Consider the following 11,982-nt stretch of genomic DNA (forward strand, 5'->3'; position numbering starts at 1 on the left):
ACATGGTTCTGTGCAGTTTTATTATTTAACTTATTCCTCTTTCCATAAAAGATTGAATTTGTTACCTTTTTTTTTACCTAAATCAAAGAACAAAACCCAAGCAAAATTCAGTCTGATATAATTTTTGGATAAAATTTCAGATTCATCATTTTTAAGAAAAGCAGGAAGATTTGTCTGGGATATTTTTTTTCTTAATTTTTCAGAATGAAAACTGGGTATATATTAGGAAATCATGCAGGCACAACTAGCTGGCAGAGTTCACCTGCAGTGGTAAAAATTAAATTTAAATTGCAGATTAAATTGCCCTGAAACTTTTTATAATATCATCACTCTAGGGGTACGTAGGGCACGTACACAAGGATATGTGTGTAAGTCTCCATAGCACAGACAGGCACAAGGTGGAGAAGTTTGAAAGAGAGATAAAATATACAACCTTTTGAAATTTATCTACTTAGAGCACAAGGTAATACATAAAAGAAAATTTCATTTTCTGTGTTTACAATTTATGTTAAATGCCATTGTAGATAGAATCTCAGTTACAAAGGCAGACAGTTTGGTTCAGGATGATTTGATTACTAGCTTTTTTAAATGGAAATGTCATTATTTCAAAGCAGCAATGCTGAGTGTTAACTTCAGGCATGTCATGTGGCAACAAGTTGGACTAATCTCTTCTGTCACAATGGGTTTGGTTTCCCCCCCCCCCTTTTTTTTTTATTTTGGGCTTAAATAAAACTAATAAAAAAATTCTCAGCAACTGTGCACAAATAGCAGCAGATGGGTCAGGAAGCCTGTGCCTACCCCAGCAAGACAGGAAGCACACAGGTGACAGAAATGCTTCAATATGATATGACAGGTCATCCTCACTGCTCCACCATGGGTTTTGTAAGTCCCTGGTGACAGGCTTAGGGCAGCCACCTCACAATCATCTGAGAGGCTGCTATGCTTTAGTCATTTGAAAGTCTCGAGGCAAGCACAAGAAAATATTTGAGCTGATGTCATAAGTGATTATTTGGTTTGAGCAAAATTCTCTGATATATATTTTTGTCAGGGAAATGATTTTGTCAGCCTACATGCTTACATCCTATGTTTCAGCTCTGAACATTGATTTATAGCCAAAAAAGCAAAATTGCAGCAGAATTAAAAGACATAGCTTATGTGAATATTTGCTTTTCTGACAAAGCTGCTGGAAAGGAACTTTAAAATGACCTTTTCCTTCTGTGTAATAAATAATACCTATTTATACCATTTTTGATAGGTTTTGAGTTTCCTTTTGGAGGACATCAAGTTAACTTGTGCACAAGGCTTTTGTCATTGCACTGGATCAGTCACAATGTGAGGTGGTGAGTAAGCAGCTTTGGGGGGTCAGATGCTCCACCTGACCTTTGAGACTGTACTTTGCACAGATATTACACCCCAGGAACATTCTTTTGTCCCTTGCAACATAATCTCTGCTCAAATATTACCATACAGGGCCTGGCTGTTGGTATAAACATGTTTTAAAAGCATTTTTGTACAGTTATTTTGTAACTCTTATCTATAAATCCCTTCAATGAAATATCAGAGAGTTATTCAGCTGTGAAACTACGCAGAGGAGACATTTTCCTCATCCTGGGTCAGCATTTTCTGACTTTCTGTAAACACTCTCTCACATGATGCTCATTAATAGGCTTCCTCATGCAGAAAATTCTTGGCAGACACAGGAAAAGTTCTCCAAAAGACTGATTACTTTCCCTTTGCCTGAGGCCAGTTGCTGATCACGGCCCTTACATAGCATGACAAACACAGTTAATATCAGAACACGGAGCCAGGACTCTGAAACACTCAGTCATGCACCAGTTAAAGCTTGGCCTACCAACACCCCAGGAGGTTTAATAAATGTTGCAACCTGTTGGTACCAGTTCCCAAGAGTTTTAAAAGTGGAGGGGGCTGGGGTTGGAGGATGAATGTAGCTGGAGCTCACCCAAGGCACACTGCCGTGGCCTGAGGGCTCTGATGTGATGGAGGGTTCCTGCCAGCGCCTCCTGGGGCGCTTCCAGCCCTGCTCGTGGCCCAGGAGAACATGTCAGCTCCTGGCCCTCAAACAAACAGCCCCTCCAGCCCCCAGCCCTGCCCGGGATGTGCCTGATTCCTGGGCTGGGCTTTCCCAGGCCACTCCCCATCCCTCTGAGGCTCTGGGACAGACTACAGCTGGCCCTGCCGCCCTGCCCTCGGGGGCCCCGCCACCATTTGTATGCAGGAAGCTCCTGGGATGACTGTTGTGGCGCGGCATGCGCTCCTCTCGCCGCGGCACCCCGAGCGGTGCCGTGCTGGGCGGTGAGGGAAGAGAACGGGCGGCCGCTTCCCCCTGCAAGCTCTGCAGTTCAGTTCGTGGCGCAGGGACAGACGAAGGCGACACGGGACTTGGGGGTGAACGGGATGGTTTTATTCAGCGAGCCCCAAGACCCCCTCGGGGGCGGGAGCAGAGGTTTTATACAGAACTCAGGAGGAGGGGTGTAGGAACAGTAACCACTAAGGGAATAGCAGGGGAGGAGTTTAGGGCAGAACTAACATATCACAAACTTATCAGGGGAAACAGGGGAGTGGAATAGTACAAATGGATCAATAGAGTGTTGAGCCTCTCTAAATAGACAGGGAAAGGTCTGGAAGCTGAGGAGGGGGCTAGGATGAATGACAGGGAAGGTTCCAGGGAAAGGGGCAGGGAAAGGGAGGATTGGCAACTTGGAGATGAGGGGGTTAGGGGAGAGCTAGGGAAGACTGACACTGGGGAGAGGAGGAGATTGGGGGGTTGGGGGGGGGGAAACAGATATTAAACAAATATTAAATGAAAGAAAAACACACCACTGCAGATGACTTCCCAGACTCCATCATTTCTCCCTGACCTAAGAATGCCGTGTATGCTTGTATCATAACAAATTGTGCCAGCTTATTTTGTGAAGATGGGCTCCAGACAAAATAAATACAGTTATTTCTGGGAGGAATCAGAATGTTGTTATTTATTAGTGGTGGTAATGATCCTGCATGCCTACTGTGCTAAGCAGATGGATCCCTAAGCACTTTGCAAATGTTGCTGCTTGTCTTCATAAGAGAGTTCAGCAAAGCTGCAAAAAAAGAAGAAATGCAGTAGCTGTAACAGCAGGCAGTGCCACTACAATAACTCAAGACAAATGAAATGTTAAGTGACCCTGTGAGGTATGTGGGGGATGGGATAGAGGGAAGAAGGTGTTTAGCAAGGCCCAGTGGATTTTGGCTTAAACAGCCATGCTGGGTAAAAACATGGTTTTTCAACAGTTGTTGCAAAGTATTTCTTTGACTGAGCTGTCACATTTAAACTCTGTCACAAAGCTAGTGGAATCTTATAGTGGAAGTAATTTATCTGGAGCCAAAATATAGGGAAAATAAGTACGTATACAATAGTGGAAAATAAACCTCCAACTTACCCTTCCCCAGGTATTTTGGGTGAGACATTGAATGCTTATGAACAAAAAAAAAAAAACAACCCCCCCTCAAAAAAAAACAACAACAAAACATTAGGTAAGTGGTAATATCCTTGCATACAACACATAAAATTAGGAGCAGAAACCAGATCATGCTTTCAGACAGAATTTAGATGATAGGATAGGTCTGTGCGATCCAAATTTCTTTGAGTTTGCACAAACTTATAAAATTGTATATGGCATTGTCTGTTCACTAAAATCTGACTGAACAAGTTCAAGTTCACTGTGCTGTCTCTCTCTCCTTAGCAATCTTCTAGGCTTTCTTTATTATGGCTGAAAAAAGCCTTAATTTAGAATTGTGTAATAAACACTTCCTCTAATCTCAATAAAAGACACTATGAAGTTTTAGAAGGAGAACAGTGGCATGGGCTAGATATGTCCAGAGGAAACTTTGCTGTATGCCTTTAATTTTTATCCCCCTCTCTTTGATTTCCAGACCTTAGGCAAGACCCACAGGAACACACAAATGGTGATTTTCACCTACTTTATTAAATAACTGAGCAAGTTACACCTTAGATTCCCAAAACCAGGTGCATCAATAATTGCTGACAGACAGAAAGTTCTTTCAGCTTCATTCCTGTATTTCCCTGTCTAATTTTTGTTCTGGGATTCCATGTCTCATTTTTCCTCATACATATTTCAGTAAGACACCTCAATATGAGGTATCCTGTTGAATAGAGGATGGGAGACACCAGCCTCTGTGTGCAGGCTCTGGTGCACTGTGCTCCTATAGAAGCATTGCTAAGAATGGAACATGGCTGAAAAGACAGCTCAGAATGAAAATGTGGCTTTACACAGCCAGGTTAGATGGTGAAATTAAATGCATGTCAAAGTAAAGTGATCCATGTAAGAAAACCATCACCCAAATTTCATTTGTAAAATGAAGGGCTCTGACCTAGCCTTTGCCAGTTTTGAGAGAGACCTTGGGGAAACAATTGCTAATTACATGGAAATGGCAGCCCAGTGCTCAGCACTCAACAACCACAATAATAACAACAAAACTGCAAACGTTAGGAACTATTGGTAAGGCAATAGAGAACAAACCAGAGTTCGTTATGCCTTTATATAAATGCATGGCATGTCTGTGTCTTTATACTGTTCTGGTCTTTTCATCTCAGAAAGAATATAGGTAGAACTGGAAAAAGGTTCAATTGTCCTTGATTGTCAAGGGCTATCAATATATGGGATGTGTGCTGTGCAAGGAATAGCTAAGTGAGCTAAGAGTCTTCTTTCTGGAAAAGAGACAAATTGCAAGTGACATAGTAGAAGCTATAAAATCAGGAGTGAGGTGGAGAGAATGGATGGGAGCTGATGGTTCACTGTCTCTTCCACTACAAGTACTAGGGATCATCGAAGTCAGATGGTAGGAACAAGCTTCAAAACAAGCAGAAGTAGGTTATTCTTCATGCAGTAGGTGATATGTCAGTGATACTGCCTGCAAAAGGATGCAGTGAGTACTAAAGGTTTAGGGGGGAACTAGGAGAGACTGGACAGGTTAAAGGATGAGAAATACTTTGAGGAAAATACAATACACAGTAGCCAGACAGAGCCCAGGGCTGAAAATAGGTGGTGACTGGGGAAGTGTAATGAAGGGCTGTAGTCTAGTCTTGCCATTTGCTTAATTCTTCCTGGTCAAGCCCCTTAGGGCATCTGTAACCTCAGATCTTCTGTCAGCTTTGGCTCTCGTCAGTTTAGCTATCCATATGTTCATTGAAGAGTAATAACCTAGCAAAGGGAGGATTCTTCAAGTCTGGTGGGCTTGGAAGTGCTAGGCTTGTGGTTGGACTTGATGACATTAAAGGTCTTTTTTCTACACTAAATGATTCTATGATTCTTTAGCTATTTTTTCCTTTTTTCTTCTTTTTTCCCCTTTTTTTTTTTTTGACAATAATGCAGTTGCTAGACTGCATTTAACTCCTGTTGGCCTATGTACTAGTATATCCCTATACATCAGATCAATACAGTTCTTATTCCAGAGGTGTTCTTGGGTCCATCAGTATAAATATGTCCTTTATGTTCACAGTCAAATTCCTCCCTTTTGTCTTTTTCCTATCTGTGCTTTTCATGCCTGTGCTATGTCATTTCTATTGCAAAACAAAGGAAAGGCCTTTGTACTACACAAGGAAATCTAATTTGCTTTTCACAATGGACTTAAAACTGGTGATTGATGTGTTTCAGTAATTAATTCTGCCACATGCAAGTTACTGCAAGATTTAGGAAGACAGGAAGAATGGGTGAAAATGGAAAATATATTAGTAACTTTTGTGTCTTGTGCTACAGTATTCAATATGCCACCCATTTATGTTTGAACAGGAGAACAACTTTCTAATGCAGGAAGATAACTCTATATGTTGGAGAGGAAAAATCCGATAATTATAATGCCTACTGAGAGAGAAATAATTGAGCACTGGGTGCCAGCATACATTGTCTCAGGAGAAAAAAGAAGAAAAAATTGTGAGTATTGGACAAGTCAAAAGTTATAAGGAAACTAGAATCCTTTGGCAGTAATGGTATATTTTAACTCTACATTGTTGTTAGCTCTCATGCCATTCTCAGACTGCCTCTACACAGCACAGCACCCCACTGTTCACAGGTTCCCAATGTAAATCTGGCAAATGCACACACTCAGTGGAAAGCTTAACCCCAAGACTCTGCTGCTATGTGAGCACTAATGTATTTTGCTTTGTTTTTCTACTGAAGCTTTCAGTGTCTCTGTTCAGAAGGCGCTCCATGCCCAGTAGACTTACCTTCATATTAGGAAACGTGAATGATATACATCACCTATGGTTCATTCTTTCTGTCTGCCTCTCTGTAGAGAAGAAATAGTGTGTGCTGGGTGGTATTTTGTTTGTGTATTGGAATTTTAGACTGGTCTTTGGTAGATGGACTTCCTCCACTCGGGATCTTTCCAAAGATTAGATGTCCTGAATTATGTGTTACAGCTAGAAGTCACCTGAAAGGTACAGTCTTTGTGCTATATCCTGATACCTCACCAATATTGCAGCCCTCATTTTGTGTTCCCCTGAAAGAACATCATTCAGAGATCTTTGGTGCCTGGGACAGATAACAAATATTCAGCTGGCTTTTGTGGGGCCTCCATAGCCTTTTCAACTGGAAGCAAGGGCCTGTGAAGCCAGATTGGAGACTGAATCCAAGAACAAAGCACTGCTGGATGCACTCTGCAAGCAGGGTTCTTCCCATTGTGTTGACATGTTTACTTTGTGGCTGCTTAATTTTCTAGCTGATGTTCTGACATAATTAAGGCCATTGTCACTAAATTAAAATCATGAATGTGACTGCTTTGGGGAGTCATAAAAACTAAAATGTGGGACATGTCAAGATATTCACATCTTGGAAATATGGTATTTATGAAAAGTAGAAATAACTCAATTTTTGGGTGGTCACAGTGTTAAGGACTCTGGTCTTCTTATCCACAGCATGGCATTTGCTCCCATCAAGTGCTCAGATCTCTAATACTTGCAGCTAACAGCTTCTAAGTGAGGTATAGGCCAAAAACTACAGTATAGAAGTAGCCAATTAATTATTAAGAATGACATATATATTACAAGAAGTTAAAATCTGCTTTCAGAGATTTTTCCAAGTTTTTTCTTTCCCTATCCATGCTAATGATAAACAGCTTTTGAAAACCTAGTTTTGTTTTATAGCTTACAGAGAGCATATTCTCTTCCTTTTGATATATAGAGTTTTTAACCCTGCTTTAGAAGAAGTTTAGCAAGAGACGACTTAAACCTGAGTGCTTTCTCCTGCTGGCTTGTAAGGTAGTTTGATGTTTTTGCTACTCTGTTTTGATATTGCCTTCTGGGACAACAAGAGCAAAGGTACAACTTTGGAAGAAGAAAGGTCACTTATAAATACATATTGAAACAAGGAATACTCATTTATTCATACTCATCTAGTGTCAAAGAACTCTCTTTTATTTTTCCTTTTCTTTATACTTGCAGCAGCCATTTGACATTGCTATTACCTTCTCTTTATTTTGTTATTAAGTGATTGTTACAGCTGTCCCAGGTGGTACTGCAGTAATCAGGATTACTCAAATGAGAGGAAAAATATATTTAGTTTAAGAAAAAGACACACACACAAAAAAAAGAAATAATATGAAAAGCAATCCTGATTCCCTCTCCCTCTTTATATCCATTGCATAAATGCTCAGATAGGTTACTGTGTGCTTTTGATAGTTTTGTTCAGAAATTATCTTCTGCCCAAATGCATGTTATGTCATTTATAAGTAGAGTGACAAAAATGCTTTGCAACTGGAGCTATTTCTTCAGGAAAAACACAGATTGGTGTAGACTGGCATAAGTCTCAAAAAATGTGGGTTTTAGGCAGAACCATGAAAACATGGGACACAGCAGTGAAAGGAACTGCTGAGGATGAGGGCTGGGGCCAGGGTACTGCAGTGTGCCACGTCACATCAGGGACTTGAGCATACATCCAGTTCTAGCCAATACAGATTCATTTATTTTGGAGTCAAAATTGCTACTTTGACCAGCTTTTCTCCTTCAGATATACTGGTCCATCTCCCATGATTTATTTATTAAACACTACATTATTAAATTTAAGGCAAAGCAAGCCAAAATTCCATGTCTCTTTCTGTATGGCTTATTTCAGCTCTCTGTCTAACAGCATTCTAGATGGTTCCACCTGTAGTAATCTGGCCAAGGTGCACCTGCATTGCCTACACTTGTGTATTCCCTCCCAATAACTCTGACCCCTTGTGTGAGTCCAAGGACAGCTGACTGAGGGACAGAATACTCAAGGGATGTGGGAGATGAAGTCTGAGTTTATACTTCTGGTCATAAGGTATGTGATTTTTCTTTTCTGAATCAAGAAAGTCGATGTTTGATTAAAAATGTTTTTGGTTAATAGACTTGGTCAATAAACATAAGACCCTTGCATTCTCTACTGGCAGCAGGCTGAACCACCTAACTCTGTGTATTTGTCCAATAAGTTCAGCAACAAAAAGAACCACGGGAAGAACCATTTTGACAAAATTGGCAGGTGATCTAAAAAGTACTTGACACTTCATCTGACTACTAAAGGCATAAAAGTTCCAGAGAATTCTGAAAGAAGGAGCAAGAGGTACTTCCTTGCAGTAGTTCTGGGAAGAACTGCCCAGTCCATTTGTGGCTAAGGAAGACAGTAATGTGTATTAAAGATATATATAGTAAAAATAAGAGAACTTTTCAAAATTCTCCAAGACAGCTGGCTAGAAATGTATCACAGAAACCTATGCAAAAGACCAAATTTACTAAATTTATGATAATACTAAAATAAACCACAAACTACGGAGAACAGAATACATAGAGACTGGCTAACCTGCCATCCTGCCATCAGAACAAGGAAGAAAGGCAGAAAATATTATGAAAGTTTAAATCTGAAAAGAAATAAAAAAGATGCAAATATGAAAACACATTATTTTATGACATAGAGGTCATGTGAATCAAACCTGATGTATTATTTTTGTTTTAATTAAAAAATGGTTTGTCAAGATAGCTGGATAGACTATGACAGCACTGCATTTGACCATTATTAAAAAAACCTTGCACTTTTTAATATCAGTATTGAATACGTGAAATAAAATTAAACACTAGCTAAATAATAGACCTCAATTAATGCACAGAGGGAAATGCCACTGACTGGGATTCTTCAATGGGTTTAAGGGCTAAAAACCCTGATTCCAAAACTGTTTTCAAAATATGTCAAGATTTGCCACCTTGGGAGGTATCACTGATGAGAAATGAGGAAATTATTTTAACTTCCATGAGCTAGAATAGGATTAATGCTAGAATAATACTTTTTGATCTGCCACCTTCTTTTAAAAAAAATTGTTGAGGAAATTGAGACTAGTAGAAAGACATAAGAAAAGCAGAGGAAATTCTTCACAAAGAAAAACCCAGCAATTTCAGCTGGTGTATCAGACACAAAGCTTGGTGGCAGTGTTTAAATAACTTAATGAAAAAGGAAAAGATTTCAAAAGGGTTTTTCTGGAATCAATGCATGGAAACAGAATGCAGGCAAATTAATCTGAAAAACACAGTGCAGTTTTTTAGTATTGATTTCCATTACAGCAGATAATTATTGGGAGAGGTGGATTATTTTCCATTGCTTAGTATGCTCATCAAGATTTGATACCTTTGGAGAAGTCATGCTTTTGTCAGAAAGCAGCCTTTAGGCTCCGTGTGAAAATGATGGGCCTGTGATATGAAGTCTGGACAATCTAATGGTCCTTTCTGGGTTTTAATGTAATGAATCTCTTGATGATTTTTTGAAAATTCTTGTGCATTTAGTATTGAAATACATGTAAGATAGCTTGTTGCAAAAAAAAAAAACCAAAAACAAACAAACAAACAAAAAAAAAACCAAACCCAAAAAAAGGTATAAAAGGGGTGTACACAATTCAACCAAAAAATAAAGTGCCCTGAACTCTCAAGAGGACTCTTTTGTAGAGCCAGTGAGAAACATCAGCCTCTCTTCCAGGAGTTGAATAAAGACCTATCCAAAAAGATGAAATATTAGCACCTTCTGTTGCTGTCAGTAGGTCAGTGTAACACTTGTGGCCTACTGAGTGCTCACCTGTGAGTCAGTTTAAAAGACTTCTGGGCAAACAAAGGCTGTGCCTCAGAAAACCATGAAGCATTTCTGAGACAGCCAATCCAAACATCCATGGAGATTTAGTAGGAAAAAAGTGGGGAGAAAGATGGTCAGGTGAAAAGAGGAATGTCTCTAGAGCTATGAAATGACCGGTTAATATAAAAATCTTGTATTCAGCTTGCAAAGATATAGAATTTAATGGGAGAGTTAGTGACAGTTAAACAAATTTGTAGTTATATAAAGACACATATCACAGTGAGTGAACAAACATTTCTTTAAAATAATTGATTGATTTATTTTCCATCTTTAACCAGGAAACTTGTCCTTATTAAAAAAGAAAAATGTGAGTTTTTTGCAAAATCTGAGTTCCATTCAATACCCACTCCCTCCTTGAATGTCTTGCCACACTTTTTTTCCTGTAAATCAATGATCTGTAAGACATCCAAGCTTTAATCAAAGGAAATGTTATTATTCTGTAGGTAGAAGTGCTTGCAACATGCCAAGGGGTGTTTATTTAAACTTTAATGTATAGAGAGCAAGTTTCATTAGTCTATGGGCAAAATACATTTATTTATCATTAAGTGTGAAATCAAGAGTTCTGTAAGTTTGCTAACAATTCTGCTAACTTCCAGATACAGTTATATGATCATAAATATCCCAAAATTGTAGAATACTATGGGTAAGGAACGGAGAGCCTATTCTTGTCCTTTTAAAATCCCAAAAAAGACCAAAACAAAAAAAAGGCCTGAAATCTAGAATTGAGACTTAAGTTAAATAAAAGTTTTAATATAGACTACAATATAGACTTTTCTGTGGGCCTGAAATCTAGAATTGAGACTTAAGTTAAATAAAAGTTTTAATATAGACTACAATATAGACTTTTCTGTGGGCAGAAGAAACTCTGTGAATTCAATTGGAGACTTCACACTTTGTAGTCAAAGATAGAGGGAGAGAGGGAATTGAAGAGTTATGTCCCCATGGTCCTGTTTCCACCAATATTAACTGAATCTTCTGAAGCTCCCAGTAATAGCAAGGCAGTTAGAAATTCTGAATGAAAGGTCTTTCTCCTAAGGATCAGGTACTTTCACTGTGGATTGCAGCTTTATCGCTGAAAATTCTATTTTCACAAATCTTTTGGTGGTCCCAGTTGGTAAGTGCAAGAAAGTCAAAACCCTTTACCTTTCACTTTATGACTTTTATAAAAAGTGTTATTATATTCCACCAGAAGATGAAGGTATACAGAGATTGAGAAGAATGAGAGATGAGAAGAAGGAAGCAGATATCATACAGGATTGTTAGTATATGATATGATGAATATGTGGTATGATGGTTCCAAGGATCAGCTGTATCAGTTGATAATTCACAACCATATGGGGCCAGATGGGATTCATCCCAGAGCACTGAAGGAGTAAGTGCATGTGATGGCATAATGCCTCTCAATCCTCTATTAAAGATTTTGGGAGTCTGGGGACATCCCCACTGACTGGAAGCTAGCCACTAGTATTCCAATTTACAGGGAGGGCATGAGGAAACAGCCAGGAAACTACTGAATTGTTAGTTTATCCTCAGTTCCTGGAAAAAATGTGTAGAAGAAAATACTGGGTATTATCAAAAGGCATTTAAAGAACAATGCAGTCATCAGGCACAGTCAGCATGGGCTTAAAAAGGGAAGGTCCTGTTTAACTGATTGGATGACTGTGGGATGAGCAGGTTCACATTGTGCTGGGTGAAGAACTGGCTGAAGGTCACAATCCCTTCCCTTTCCTTCCTTACAGCTAAAATCAGGACTTCTGGGCTGCTGGTGTTCATACAACTAGAAATGACACTCTATCCAAATTGTTCACATCAACAGAAGACATATTATTGAAAGCAG

At 39.2% G+C, this 11,982-nt stretch overlaps 1 long non-coding RNA gene across 2 annotated transcripts in view; it reads left to right on the forward strand.

Moving 5' to 3' along the window:
- The window catches only part of LOC146767539 (uncharacterized), a 56,247-nt gene that overhangs the window by 16,447 nt on the left and 27,818 nt on the right, over nucleotides 1-11,982 (forward strand). For both annotated transcript variants that reach the window (XR_014954723.1, XR_014954724.1), the window contains one exon: nucleotides 5,808-8,318. This is a non-coding gene — a long non-coding RNA (uncharacterized LOC146767539). The remainder of the gene's footprint in view (nucleotides 1-5,807; nucleotides 8,319-11,982) is intronic.

The sequence above is a fragment of the Lonchura striata genome, chromosome 4 (assembly GCF_050655825.1).
Source record: "Lonchura striata isolate lonStrDom1 chromosome 4, ASM5065582v1, whole genome shotgun sequence".
Taxonomy (NCBI): Eukaryota; Metazoa; Chordata; class Aves; order Passeriformes; family Estrildidae; genus Lonchura; species Lonchura striata.